This window comes from Panthera pardus, unplaced genomic scaffold, assembly GCF_024362965.1.
Source record: "Panthera pardus isolate Hobbes unplaced genomic scaffold, ASM2436296v1 HiC_scaffold_24, whole genome shotgun sequence".
Taxonomy (NCBI): domain Eukaryota; kingdom Metazoa; phylum Chordata; class Mammalia; order Carnivora; family Felidae; genus Panthera; species Panthera pardus.
The window spans coordinates 122,116,895-122,132,957 of NW_026526810.1; the positions used below are offsets into that span (position 1 = coordinate 122,116,895).

A 16,063-nucleotide genomic window follows, 5' to 3' on the forward strand; every position below is an offset into this window, starting at 1 on the left:
CGAATAATAAAAAGTCATCATATGACCCTGGTATTCATGACATAACTTGTACTTTACTCATAAACTTTAGTCTAATTTTTAAACATTTTTGACTATAGATGCTGGAGAGGATGTGGAGAAATGGGAACCCTCTTGCACTGTTGGTGGGAATGCAAACTGGTGCAGCCGCTCTGGAAAACAGTGTGGAGGTTCCTCAAAAAATTAAAAATAGACCTACCCTATGACCCAGCAGTAACACTGCTAGGAATTTACCCAAGGGATACAGGAGTACTGATGCATAGGGGCACTTGTACCCCAATGTTTATAGCAGCACTCTCAACAACAGCCAAATTGTGGAAAAAGCCTAAATGTCCATCAACTGATGAATGGATAAAGAAATTGTGGTTTATATACACAATGGAGTACTACGTGGCAATGAGAAAGAATGAAATATGGCCCTTTGTAGCAACATGGATGGAACTGGAGAGTGTGATGCTAAGTGAAATAAGCCATACAGAGAAAGACAGATACCATATGTGTTCACTCTTATGTGGATCCTGAGAAACTTAACAGAAACCCATGGGGGAGGGGAAGGAAAAAAAAAAGAGGTTAGAGTGGGAGAGAGCCAAAGCATAAGAGACTCTTAAAAACTGAGAACAAACTGAGGGTTGATGGGGGGTGGAAGGGTAGGTCATGGGTATTGAAGAGGGCATTTTTTTGGGATGAGCACTGGGTGTTGTATGGAAACCAATTTGACAATAAATTTCGTATATTAAAAAAAAGTCATTTTGAACCATTTTCTCTGCAGTCCAGAATGAGATGATGAAGAGTAATCTGGCAGTTTCTAATGCAAAGTTCAATGTTCTGAATTTCTGAACGAACAGATTGAAAGTATCAAGGATGAGGAATAAGATGTAGAAGTTCCTAATTGTTGAGGGATTGCAGGAGGAATGAGGAAGAGAGAATCTCGAATGTACATCTGAAGGACAAGTTGAGCTGGGTGGCCATCAGGTAGGTCATTAGCAGCTGCAGCCGAAAGAATTATGTCTATAGACTGCAGCTTGCTTATGGCATGAGATGTGTTGTATTCTGGTGCATCCAAGTGGTGATTACAGAGTTGTGGTCAAAACCCTCTGACTAAGGTGGGCATGTCTGTATTCATCAGAATACAGCTTGTGTGAGGACACAAGAATGGGTTAATTGGAAAGAATAAAATGTAGTGCCTCCTGGACACAGTGTAATTGGCTCCCACTGGCACATCAGGGCAACATGCCAGGTTCTGGTGTTGGCAGGGAATGAGTTCTCAATTAGGCAAATCTCTCCACTTCTTAACCACCAGCACTGCTAATGCTCTGCTCTTTGGCCGAGATTATTGCAATAACTGCTAACAAGTCCCCCTGCTACTCCTTTTGCTCCTTTACAGTCTACTTGCCACATGTCAGCCCAAGAGATCCCTTCGATTTGTTAAGTTACATTACATCACTTGTCTGCTCAATGACCTCAGAGAGTTCTCACTCACTCAGTAGAAGCCAAAGTTCTCATGGTTTATAGGGCAGGTGCTATATGTTCTGCTTCCCCCACTCCTTGCTGTTCTGATCTTAAATCCCACTCTTCCTGAGTTCATTTATCTCAAGCCACAGGTGACTTCTCACTGCATCTCCAACGTGCAAGGCACACATTTTCCTCAGGGCCTTTGTACTTGCTATTTCCTCTCCCCAGCATGCTCTCCTCTACATAGGTATATGCATGCTCCAGCACCTCCTCCGGACTCAGGTTAGATTTCAACATTTCAGAGAGGCCTTCTGAGCTTACTGTCCACCTGGGTACTTGAAGTCCATTTCTAAAAGTATAATTTTCTGCATGGCAATTACCAACTGTATATACGTATATTTCTTTCGCTTAATTCTCTGTCTTCTGACACTCAAACACAACCTCTGTTTTATTCATGGATTTATTGCTGATATATAGTATGTTCTCAATGCCTATTGCATACTTGTTAAAAGAACTGAGCCCTCCCTTCAATGCCCAGAAATACCAGCAATTCCTATTTACTTCCTTTAGGGGATATATAAATACATGTCACATATGTGTATGTGTATAATTCACTTATGCTTAGTGAGCGAAAAGAGAAAGAGATTAACAAAAAATAGTGTAACGGAGTATAATTAAGAAATAGTTAGAGAAAAAAAAAGTGGAGTGTCAAAATTAAAAAGTTCCAAAGGAGAAAATTGTAAAGGAAATCGTAGAGAATGGCTAAGGGAGAGCCACTGGATTAAAACTGTAGGGTCATCCATTACCTTTAAGAGGAGATTTTTCATTTTTAGGAGAATGGGAGCAACTCATGAAAGGGTTTAAGTTACATGTACCTGGAAAAGAGACAGGGTGTCTTAGAGAAATAGGTGATTACAAGTCTGGGGCAGGAAATGTACCTGGAACATCTTGTTTTGTCAGAAATTAAGCATGTTATCCAAAAGTACCTGAGAGTCGATTTGAAGACAGTCTCACTGGTCAAAGATAAGACAATTTGAACATTGCTAAGAATAACAAATGCTATGGATGAAATATATTAAGAATGATTAAATACATAAATTCATAACAAACACAAAATGAGCAAAGAAAACACACTGGTCATCACTGGGAGATTGTATAAAAACCCAAACTCATTATTTTGAAACTGGTAAATGAAAGATTAGGCATTTCTATGACCTTTTTGATAATAAGTAGAAAACTAGTAAACCAGGTATGAGATGAAGGGTTTTTTCCCCCTTTATAGAGATTTTAATGTGATAAAGAAGACATTATAAAAAATAGAATTATCATTTTGAAACTTCTGTTTGAATAAATGAATCTAGGTACTGATCATCAACAATTGTGAACACACAAAAAAGTAGACATTCTGTGTTTTCCGATAGAAGGTCATACCACCTACCAGCGAAGCAGCCTTGCCAGAAGAAACAAAAATGAATCAGATCAGACCTCTATAAACAGTTAGCAATTTACAGAGGAATATATTAATCTGTGCCATGGAAATATAATCAACACAGTGCAGACTGTGGGGAATGTAACAGGACAAACAACCTTATCTCCAGCAAATAAATCACAAGGATAAATAAGTTGGGCAGAACTTACAAAAGAAACTTAAAGAAACATCAACAAATTACATTATTCGAATTTTATGTGGGCTCTGATTCAAACACATAAAAATGAATAAACATAATGAGACAGTGGAAATTTGAACACTAAATGGGTTTTTGATATTATTAATGAATTATTGTTAATTTCTCTTAGATGCAACAAGGAAAATGGAATACCTTTATCATGAAATATTTGGGGCCGAAATCATATGATTGTTTGGTGTCTTCTTCATAAATCATTTTCTCTATTTTCCCTCAAAAGTCCTCTCTAATTATTAATTATTTGTGCTAAGTTTGTGTTTATCATAAGCAGAGCCTGAGATGAGGATTGTGTGCAAGTGATTTACTAAGGAAATGCTCTGGGAGAGACCCACAAGAGTTCAGAATCAGGATAGTGAAGAGGAAGAAGCCCAGTGACACAGAGCATCAGCCTCAGTCAGATTCTGCAAAGAAGCACAAAAGTATTAATTATACTTCAGAGAGTATTTCAACCGGAGATCTGGGAAACACTCAAGGAGTCTGGAAATGGGAAGTCTGCAGGAGTCCTGTGTTGGAGGCAGTTAGTTTCATGGCCACAGGGACACAGAATGGTGAAGAGTACGACCTCAGGAGTCAGAGTTTTAAATTCTAAATCCTGGCTCCTCTACCTACTGTGATTCAGCGTTCCTATCTGAAAAATGGGGATAATAAATAAAAATGGGGACACTTCACAGAGTCACATGAGACAATACCTTTATAAGTCATTTAAAACAATGCTGGGGTTTTAAACCAGAACATGTATTAGAAATGATTGACCCAAGAATAGTGCTGCTAGGAATTTACCCAAGGGATACAGGTGTGTTGAGGCACAGGGGCACTTGTACCCCAATGTTTATAGCAGCGCTTTCAACAATAGCCAAATTATGGAAAGAGCCTAAATGTCCATCAGCTGACAAATGGATAAAGATGTGGTTTATATATACAAGGGAATTCTACTTGGCAATGAGAATGAAATCTGGCCATTTGTAGCAATGTGGATGGAACTGGAGGGTATTATGCTGAGTGAAATAAGTCAGTCAGAGAAAGACAGATACCATATGTTTTCACTCATATGTGGATCCTGAGAAACTTAACAGAAGACCATGGGGGAGGGGAAAGGGGGAAAAAAGTTACAGAGAAGGAGGGAGGCAAACCATAAGTGACTCTTAAATACTGAGAACAAACTGAGGGTTTATGGGAGGGTGGGGGAGAGGGGAAAGTGGGTGATGGGCATCGAGGAGGACACCCTTTGGGATGAGCACTGGGTGTTGTATGGAAACCAATTTGACAATAAATTATATTTAATATAAAAAAAAGAAAGGATTGACAAGAGATGCTTTAATTGGTAAGTGTCTTGAAATGTACATTCTGCTTTTAAGGATCCACAAAGCCAGTAATAAATATAGATGATAATAAATATACATGAATAGGTAGATGGTGGTTGTGAAAGACTTGGGAGGATCTAAACAGAGGTGGGGGCTGCCCTAGGTAGCACACTCAGCAATACTGATTTGCATGCAACACTCTTAGGAACAGCACCCAGAACTGGAATCTTTAGTAATACAGGGCAGGCAACATAGGATCACACTCCCAGGAGGAAAATATGTGAAAATGAGGCATAGACTCCAAATGCTACTTGAGTAAAGGGGCAATGTGTTGTAGTAAGAGCTTGAAGCTGAGAACCAGATAAGATTCTGATTACTGTAAGCAAAGGATTAGGTTCAAGTAGAGGGAACATGCAGCTTGATTTGATGATATAGACTGACATCTCATTTGGTACTCAACCACCCTCATTTTAGAGATGAAAAATCTTAGATAAAGTTTAAGCAATGTGCCTAATTAATTCAGTAATGTGCCCAAGGTAACTCATTGATGAAGTGGAACAGTTGTGACTAAATCTCAGATCTTATAGCCACAGAGCTTGAGTCTTAACTTCAATACTGAAATTTTAGTCTTAAGCTTTTAAGGCTATTTTAGGTGATCATCAGGTACTTGACCATTAAGTTTCATGAAGATGTGATATGGCCTGTTGATGGAATATATCCAATCAAAAAAAAAAAAAAAGTTACAGTGTGCTGTAGTTAGAATGTTGTCCCAAAGTATGAAGCATTGTTAGTGGAAATCCGAAACGGAAGCAAAGGCATTAAAAAGTGTTTTATCTGTGCCCTGACTCAGCCTCCAATAGAGCTGGGAGATGTGAAGCTGACTTTGCTATCAGTAAAAGGATGCTGACAGTGGGTTCCAAAAAGGAAAAACAACATGCAACATGAGACTGATCAAGCCCATCGGTCTCAAGCATAGAGACAAATAAATATAGCTACGGCAATATTTTTTGCCTCACTGGTCATTAATAATGTGTCAGCAAGCATGAGACCATTTCCATCCGGCTACTATATTAATGCCAATTTAGGAACAAAATAGGAGTAATTGACTCAACATGTCTACAGTCACTTGTTTACCTAAGAATAAAACACTGAGAGGCATATTGGCAAATTAAATGAAAATGAATCCTGGTCATAATCAAATAAAAATACAGTACATCCAAAGACTGTTCTAGTGTTGAACTTTCCCCCATGAACTAATTAGCTGGCTGGAATGTCTTTCTAAGTGTCATCTTATTCAGCTTTTTAAAATGCAAGATGTTAAAGGGAAATCCACATTTTATTGTAAAGCTGGAATATAAGTCTTTGGCTTTGTTATTCAAAATGGAAGTGGATTTATTTTAAGGTGATTTTTTTACTAAGCCTAAAAATAGAAATTCTAGTAAATTTTAAATCCAGGACGAATGCCCAGAGTTCTACCCATATACAGAAAAACTATGAAAAAATTGTTACCATCGTTGTAATCTAAGTGTTAGAATAAAATCTCGTGAAGCTGGTACGTCACTGCCCACACTCAGTACTTAAGGGAAATAAGCTGGATTCATTGTTTCTGAGTAAATAATGATAGGTCAGTATTTGGTATGTATTTTTCTGGGAAGCAATAAGGCTCCAGAGAATGTTTTATAAATGTGTGATGTTGGAATAAGCAGAAAAACAGGTTCAAATCATTTTTTATCTGAACTTTTGTTTCTTATTGAATAAGAGATTTGAGTAAGAAATCTCTACAAAGAAACCTAAAAAGCCTGGTATACAAACTTGGGCATAATAAGTACTCAGCTAATACTTATTATGCAACATGAACTTAGGGAGAATGTGAGTTTGGCAATCAGATAAGCATGAATTAGAAAATTTATCAGACCTCAGATAGCTTACTTCTTGTCTCTCAGTTTCTGCACTACGAGTAAAGAATCTATTTCAGGGAAGGAGATGAGAAAAAATGAACATAATATGTGAAAGAATCTAAAATTATACTTTACATAAGAAGTCCCATTAACCAGTTTCATCCTTGAATAAATAAATTTTGAGGCTGAAATTCTCATTTCTAAAACAACTGCGAACTGTTATTCACAATACTGACAGGTTAGTTAAGTCTACTGGAAGGGGGGCACCTGGGTGGCTCATTTGGTTAAGCATCCGACTTTGGCTCAGGTCATGGTCTCGTGGTTCCTGAATTTGAGCCCCGCATTGGGCTCTGTGCTGACAGCTCAAAGCCTGGAGCCTGCTTTGGATTCTGTGTCTCCCTCTCTCTCTGCCCCTCCCCTGCTCGCACTCTGTCTGTCTCTCTCTTAAAATTAAACAAACATTAAAAATTAAAAAAAAAAAGATATCTACTGGAAGAGTGGCTAGGTGGCTTAGTCAGCTAAGTGTCTGACTCTTGATTTAGGCTCAGGTCATGATCTTACCATTTCTGAGATTGAGCCTGTGTCAGGCACTGAGCTGAAAGCACTGAGCCTGCTTGGGATTCTCTCTGTCTCTCTCCCTCTGTCTCTCTCTCTCTCTCTCTCTCAAAATAAATGAACTTTAAATAAATAAATACATAAATAAAGATATACATAAATACATTAATAAATAAAAGGAAGTCTGCTGGAGATGATATAAAAGCTGGCATGTTTCAATATGGAAAGACAGTCTTAGGGTAAGCATGGCTAAAGGAGGTGAGGAAGAAGCTGGTCTCTGAAAAGCTCAAAAGGCTTACAGAGATTTAGGGACAAATGTCTTCCAGAATGATTCAGCCTATTTTATGTGCCTTGAAATGTACCAGGTATTTCAATATTTAAATTTAAATATAAAATTTTATTCAATTTATCCTTTTTAAAGTTATACATAATCAAATAATGGCATGAAGAACTGGATGGCTGAATAACTGGGTGACTGAATAACTTCATAATTGAACTTGAAAAGTGAACTTGAACAGTATTATTAGTTGTAAAATTCTTAGCCATTTACTGAAACCATTCCAGCTTCTAATTCTTACAAGACTGAATGTTACATATGCTAACAACAGTACAGGAATCTACTTAAGAAAAAATAAAGTTGAGAAAGAATTGATAGTATAAATCAGCTTTAGTGACACCACCCACATCAAGGTGACATCAATCTTTATTAAGCAGCTACAAGACTTCCTGAGATTTTTATGATGAGAATTTCTCTTTTAGTCAACAAATCATAGAGTTTCAGACAGAACTGTGCTGCACTCCTGTTTGTATAATCAAACATATGCCATAGAATCATAATACGATCTCTCTACCCACGTTAGCAAAAATTAATGTTTGATTAATGCATTTGATTGTTAAAGGCACACTTTTCCCCAGCTCCATATGGCATTTTTCTAAGATAGAATTTTCACCAGAAAATTAAAAAGCCTGGTGAATGTTTTCCAGTTTTCATCTAAGAATTGTGCTATCTGTCTTGATATTCCAATTTTGAGAATATTTCAAATAGTATGACAAACATTTTCTTGTATATATTGTTTATATAAAACACCTCTGTACATTTTTCATCAGAGGAAAATGAACCTTTACAGAAAAAAATAAATTCGTAAAGACATCTTGAAATTAGGTCAAAAGGGTTTAGATATGTTTCTATACATAAGGTACTTGAGGAGAAAAAAACCATAAATATATTTTTATTCGATTAAATTAAATATATTTTATTATAAGAAAAAACACCGTTGTCATCCTCAATGTAGATAACAATTGGGATTCAAATATAATTGAGAAATTTTAAATACTTGTATTTCATTCCAAGAAAAAAATCGGAGGAAAAAAAAATACCAAACTTAATCTAAAGTAGCTTTAAAAGAACAACGTGAGGCTTCTGGAACAGCAAATTGAAGAAAATGACAAAATCTGTCTCCAAAAAGCAATGATAAAAACTGGACAAATTGTCAAAAATAACCATTTAAGCGCTCTGGAAATTGACCAAAAGCATACAACAAATGAGAAACATGACGTTAAGGATCTCAACTGAGCGTCCATAAACACCTTGAGGGATTGTGGGAGTTTAGTCCAGGGCCGTGTTCTTCTTACCCATCCCAGCTCTGTCATCCAGACATTCTACCTAGGAGTGCAAGCCATGGCCTCAGGACTAGCAGGCTCACTGCCAGAAAGGCTGCATGCACAACACTGTGTGCAAACTTAGAAGAGAGCAGAGGAGCCCTAATGAGCTACTGAATTTTAAGAGATCTATGGGCAAAATGTGAGAGTTCTACTCTTTCAAAGTGTGTGAGCGTAACCTCTGAACAAGCACTGGATGAAAACTAAGCTATGTTGACCCAAAAGCTACATCAAAGAAGCTGACCTTAAAAATAAAAACAAGAATTAAAGAAGACAAAAACAGAAACAAGTAACTGAGCAGACACATGGCCACAAATTAGTCCAAATAAACAAACATGAAAACAGGAGAAAATATCAATCTTGATGGGACTCAGAGTCTAGAGTTGTTGCAATATTACTGCAGTGTAATTCTACAAGTCCAGCTTTTGGGGTTCCTGGGAGGCTCAGTCGGTTGAGCGTCTGAATTTGGATCAGGTCATGATCTCATGGTCTATGAGTTCGAGCCCTGGTTGGGCTCTGTGCTGACAGCTCAGAGATTTCAGATTCTGTGTCTCCCTCTCTCTCTGCCCCTCCCCCACTCTCTCTCTCTCTCTTTCAAAAATAAATAAACACTAAAAGAAAAATTTTTAAAGTCTAGCTGCTAACAAAACAGGATGAGATATGTAAAGAAACTAGAATTTTTGACCCATTAAGAAGTATACTGTAACTCCTAGAGCAACAGCTAAGAAAAAAAAATACAGAAAATAATTCGAGAAAAGAATTTAAATGGAACATTAATTATCTACATAACACCAAGAAAGGAAGTAAAAGAGAGAGACAGAGAGAGGGAGAGAGAGAGAGAGAGAGAGAGAGAGAGATATGGAGAGAAGGTGAAGCATACAGGAAACAAATAGCAAAATAGTAAATATAAATCCAGCCATGTCAATAATGGTAGCAAGCATGTATGGATTAAAAACTAATCAGGGGCATCTGGGAGGCTCAGTCAGTTAACTGTCGGACTTCAGCTCAGGTCATGATCTCACCATCGGTGAGTTGGGTCCCCACATCGAGCTCTGTGCTGACAGCTCAGAGCCCAGAGCTTGCTTCAGATTCTGTCTCTCTTTCTCTTTGCCCCTCCTCCACTCACACTCTGCCTCTCTCTGCCTCTCAAACATGAATAAACATTAAAAAAAACACATTAGGAAAAATTTGTTTTTAGATATAATATGGACACTTTCTAATTATAAAACATCAATTCACTTGGGAGGTATGTTAATTACAAACACACATGCACCTGACAAAAGATTAAAAAATACATGAAGCAGATTTACACAATGTATAGGAGAAATAAGAAATTTAACAAAATTATTTGGAGAATTCAATGCCCTACTCCCAACAATAGCCTGCTCAGCTAGAGTGAAAATCAGCAAGACTCTTAAGGACTCGAGACATAAGACCATAAAAGACATTACTGATGAAGATGAGCAAATGGACATTTATAGAACACACTATCCAATAGCAGCAGAAAAAAAAGTATATGGAACATTCTCCAGGAAAGGCTAAGTTCTGGGTCATAGGAATTCTCAATAAATTTAGAATAATTGGATTCCTACAACATATGTTCTTTGATCCCCATGGAATTACATTAGAAATCAAAAAAAGGAGAACTTGAGAAATTCAAAAATATTTGGAATTTAACTAGCATACTTCTAAACAAACAATGAATTCAAGAATAAATCACAAAGGAAATCAGAAGATATTTTGAGTTGAACAAAATGAAAACACAATATATAAACATTAACGGCATGTATCTAAAACAGGGCTTACATAAAAGTTTATAACAGAGATGCCTACATTAGAAAAGGAATATTTCAGAGCAATAACCTGTGAGTTCATTTTACAAAGCTAGAAAATAAAAGAACAAATTAAGCCCAACACAAACAAAAAGAAGGAAATAAGATTAGAAAAGAAATAAATGATACCAAATACAAAAAAATAACATAAAAGTGAATCCCCAAAATTTTATTGAAAGAAATCAACAAACCTGTCAAAAATTTTTTAGAGTTGGCAAGAAAATAAGACAATAGACAAATTAACAAAACTAGGAATAAAAGGGTGGCTATCACTACTGATTTTACAGAAATTAAAAAGATCAGAGGGAATATTAGGAATAACATTTTGCCAACGAATTGGACAATGTGGATAAATCTGAACAACAACAAGAAAAACAATAAGAAAAGAATATGTGAATAGATGTGTAACAAATGAAGAATTAAATTAGTGAGTAAAAATCTTCTCACAAAGACCAGGCTCCCATGTCTACACTGGTGATTTAATCAATCATTATATGAAGCAAGTAATAACCATGGCTCCTGAACTCATCCAGAAAAAGAAAGAAGTAACAGAAATGGAAATTTTTCTTTAGAAAACGTAGAGCAGGAGGGAGGGAATACTTTCCTAATTCATTTTGTGAGGCAACTGCTATCGTAATCCTACCACAGAGGAAAATCAAAAGACATCAATAGGGGAAAAAAGTACTAGCCAATAGATCTCATGAATATGGATGTAAAAATCCTCAGGAACACATTCGCAAATAAATCCAGCCACACACACAAAAATGATTGTATGCACGCCATGCCCACATGAGGTTTATCTCAGGAATGGAAGGTTGGTATAAATATCCCCAAATCAACTAATGTAATGCACCATATTAATAAACTAAAGTACCAAACCTCATGATCATATTGATAAATGCACAAATACATTTTGAAAAATCTTTTATCCATGGACGGTGATTTTCAACAAATTAGGAATAGAAGAGAACTTCCTAAAACTGATAAAGAGTCTCTATAAAAGTCCTATAGCTAAAAAAGCTATAGCTTTTTCCTGATTTTAGGGGGAAGCATTTGGTGTTTCACTGCTAAAGTGAAAATTTTAGTTTAAAATGGTAAAATACCAAATGCTTCCCTCTTAAGATCAGGAAAAAAGCAAGGATGCCTGCTCTCAACACTTTTATTCAACACTGCATGCATTGAAGGTGTATAGGTAGTGAAATAAAACAGAAAAACAGAAGAAAATGATAAATAAATAAATGGTATCTAAATTGGAAAGAAAGAGATAAGATTTTTTATTTGCAGATGACCTGATTCTGTATGTAGAAAATCCAAATAAATCACAAAAAACTACTAAAGCTTTAAAATAATGTCAGTATCAAGATCACAGGATTTAACATCAATATAGAAACATTAATTAAATTTCTGTACTAGCAGTGAACATTTGCAAATGAAATAAGACAAACAATTCCATTCACAATTGCATGAAAAATGAATAAAATATTTAGAAGTAACATTAACAAAAGCAGTACAAGACTTGTGTTCTGAAAATTACAAAATGCCTCTGCGAGAAGGAAGATTTAAATAAATGGAGAGGCATTCCATGTCCATGCATCAGAAGACTAAATGCATTAAGATGGCAATTTGTCACGAATTGATCTATAGATATAATTAAGTCACTTTCAAAACCCCAGCAGGCCTTTGTGTTGGTGGAAATTGACAAGTTGTTTTTAAAGTTTATAGGGAGGGGTGCCTGGGTAGCTTAGTCAGTTGAGTGTCCGCCTTTGGCTCAGGTCATGATCTTACAGTGTGAGTTCGAGCCCAGAGTCGGGCTTTGTGCTAACAGCTCAGATCCTGGAGCCTGCTTCAGATTCTGTGTCTCCCTCTCTCTCTGCCCCTCCCCTGCTCATGCTCTGTCTGTCTCAAAAATAAATAAAAGCATTCAAAAATATTTTAAAGTTTATAGGGAAATGCAAGGGACCCAGAGTAGCCAAAACTACTTGACAGGAGAATAATGTCAAACACTTAACATTTTCCAATTTCAAAACTTGCTATAAATCTACACGAAGCAAGGCAGCATGGTCCTGGTATAAGGATGGACTTATAAGATAAATTGAACAAAAATGAGTTCAAAATTAAACTCTTCACATTAATGGTAAAAAAGAACAAGGCCACAGTTAGATTTTATGGGTTTAAATTTTTTGTCCAGTAACAATCACCTGGTTGGTTTATTTTATTCTTTAGGCTTATTTATTTATTTTAAGAGAGACAGAGAGTGAGTGGGGGGAGGGGTAGCCATAGAGGGAGAGAGGGAGAGAATCCCAAGCAGGCTCCATGCTGTCAATGTAGAGCCTAACGCATGGCTTCAACTCACAAAACCAAGAGATCATGATCTGAGCCAAAATCAAGAGTCCCACGTTAAACCTACTGAGCCACCCAGGCGCCCCACCAGGGAGGTTTATAAAGCACATAGTTACCTAGTAGCAGGACCAAACAAAAAGAAACGCATAAAATTTGAGAGTCTTACATCATTTGATTTATTTCAAAATTACATTAAAGTAATGCTAGTTGTAGGACAGTGTCAAAGATAAACACCACCATACGTTAATTTCAAGGAGAACAGATTTTATTCAGTAACTACGGATTGTAGGGGCAAGTGCTGAGCTCCATTCTATTTGTTCAGAGGTGATGGGATGTTTGAAAAGAGAATAGAGAGGAGGGAGTGGAAATTTCAGGGGCTCCAGCAGTCAGGGAAGTGAAAACTCACAAAAAGCAGAGGGAGGTGGTCCAAGTGAAACCCATCTGGGTTTTCTAACTGGCACTTACCAAATGTAAGCCTCTCCCTTTGCACAGAGACTGGGAAACAGGGGCCCTATCCTCAGACATTGGCAGCAACAGAGTAAATTCTTTTGGCAGCCTTGAGTTTGCTCAAGCAGGTACTTGAAGAGGGTCTAGAGACATCCTAAGGGTACTGACTTGAGCTGTTACAAACTATAGTAATGTTTGTTCACGTCTTTATAGGCCAAGATGGAGGCATAGTAGAAAAAAATCTGACTAAGGTTTGGTCAAGGAGATAATCATCATCAGCAAGGATTTTAAAATGTACTCTGTAAACCACCTACACGAGAACTTTGGAGTAATTATTGGAAAAATGATTTTTGAATCTTACCCAGAGTTATTAAATTAAAATATTTTGTTTAGGACCCAAAACATATTAGAAATCAACCCAGATGATTCAGACATAAATGAAAGTTTGAAAACCACCTGTTGAGAGTGACCAAGTTTTGGAAATGGATATGCACTGTAATTTTCACAACTGCTTAGATGAAAACAAACATGAGGATATAATAATGATAGCAAACATACATTAAGAATTTAAATATGTGCCAGGCTTGTTTTAAGAATTTTACATGTATCAACTCAATCCCATATTATGTTTGGAATATTGATTTTAATGATAAAGAAAACTATACACAGAGAGGTAAAGTAATTTACGTAAGGTCATATAGCAGAGCAAGAATCCAAACCCAGAAATTTTGCCTCCAGAGGCTATATTCTAAGTCACTATATTATATATTTAATTGTGACATGATGATCAACAACCTATTTCCAACATTCTTGAAAAAATTTCGTATGGAGATAGGAATGTGGTGGTCTTGCTAAATTTGACAAGACTTATTTTTGTGAAGTATTTGGGAGAGAGGGTGAAAGGCAGACTGCACCAGCTTAAAGTTAAGATGGTCAAAGAAAATAGAAAGAAAAAGTAAATATAAAAGAAAATGTATTAAATTATAAAGTAAGCATCTTTCCCTCTATTTGTAAAGGAAACCAATAAAGTAAAATTTAATTTTTGGAAAACATAACAAAATAAATAAGAATTTAGTAAGACTAATTAAGGGGGAAAAGTGATAAATCTATACTATCAGAAAGATATGAGAAAGATATTATGCTTGGCTGGCATAGTTGGTTAAGCATATGATTCTTCATTGCGACTCAGGTCATGATCCCAGGGTTGTGGAATCAAGCCCCACGTCTGGCTCTGCACTGACGGTGTGGAGCCTGCTTGGGATTCTCTCTCTCCTCTCTCTGCCTCTCCCCTGCTTGTGCATGTGCTCTATGTCTCTTTATCTCTGTCAAAATAAATAAATAAACTTTAAAAATATATAAGATATTAAAGATAGAGCTTGAAGATATTCAGATGTTAAAGACATTAGAAATGTAAAGAATATATGTTCCACCAGAGCAAGGGCCTAATGAAAGTTGGCAAAAGAGAGCCCAGAAGAGAGTAGTTGATCCATTTTCTAAGAAAGATTGGTATGATGTGAAAGCACCAGCTATGTTCAATGTAAGAAATATTGGAAAAACAATAAGCTCTCACAAGTCGTGAGAGCTCAAGGAAGCAAAATTGAATCTGATGGCCTCAATGGTAGTGTTTTGGAGGTGAGCCTTGCTGATCTGCAGAATGATGAAGTTACACTTAGAAAAATCAAGCAAATTGCTGAGGATGTACAGGACAAAAACTGTCTGACTAATTTTCATGGCATGCGTTTTAACCCTGACAAAACGTGTTCCATGGTCAAAAATGGTAGACCATGATTAAAGCTCATGTTGATGTTAAGACTACCGATGGTTATTTGCCTTGTGTGTTTTGTGTTGATTTTACTAAAAAAATGCAACAATCAGATTTGTAAGACTTCTTATGCTCAGTTCCAACTGGTCCACCAAATTTCGAAAAAAGATAATGCATATCATGACCTGAGAGGTGCAAATGACTTAAAAAAAAAAAGTCAATCAGCATCAGACAGCATCAAAAAGAGACATAGGAGGGGCGCCTGGGTGGCTTGGTCGGTTAAGCGTCCGACTTCGGCTCAGGTCATGATCTCACGGTCAGTGGGTTCGAGCCCCGCGTCGGGCTCTGTGCTGACAGTTCAGAGCCTGGAGCCTGTTTCGGATTCTGTGTCTCCCTCTCTCTCTGCTCCTCCCCTGTTCATGCTCTGTCTCTCTCTGTCTCAAAAAAATAAATAAACGTTAAAAAAAAAATTAAAAAAAAAAAAGAGACATAGGAAAAGCTTATAAATCTACTTATCCACTCCATGATATCTTTGCTAGAAAAGTAAAAATGCTGGAGAAGCCCAGGTTTGAACTGGGAAAGCTTATGGACCTTTCTGGTAAAGGTAGTAGTTCTGGAAAAGCGACTAGAGATGAGACCAGTGCTAAAACTGAACAAGCTGATGGGTCTGAGCCACCAGCCCAAGAATCTGTGTGAAATTCAGACATTTAATGGTGACAGATAAAAAAATCCTATTGGTGAAAATAAACAAATAAATAAATAAATAAAATTGAAACTGTATATTAATCTGACAATTTAGATGCTGCAATTTGAGGAAAATATAACTTAACAGTACTAAAAGGAGAAATAGACAAATCTCAATAGCATTGTTTTTCTTTTCAGAACATTACATTCATTATTTTAATAATCTCACAATAATCTCCCGATTTAGATGATTTCACTAGCAAATCTTTCAAAATATTTAAGAAAGGGAAAAATACAAAATCTTCTATTTAATAAAGATAAAATCATTCTTAGATCCTTTTTTTTTGAAGTGAGGATAATCTTTATATCAAACCTTATCAAGGACATTAAAAGAAAAACTATAGATCAATTTCTCTAATATATATTATTT

At 36.5% G+C, this 16,063-nt stretch overlaps 1 pseudogene; it reads left to right on the plus strand.

Annotated features, from left to right (window-relative positions):
* Positions 1 to 7,154: 7,154 nt before the first annotated feature.
* Positions 7,155 to 15,791, plus strand: LOC109274384 (40S ribosomal protein S3a-like; annotated as a pseudogene).
* The last annotated feature ends 272 nt before the right edge of the window (positions 15,792 to 16,063 follow it).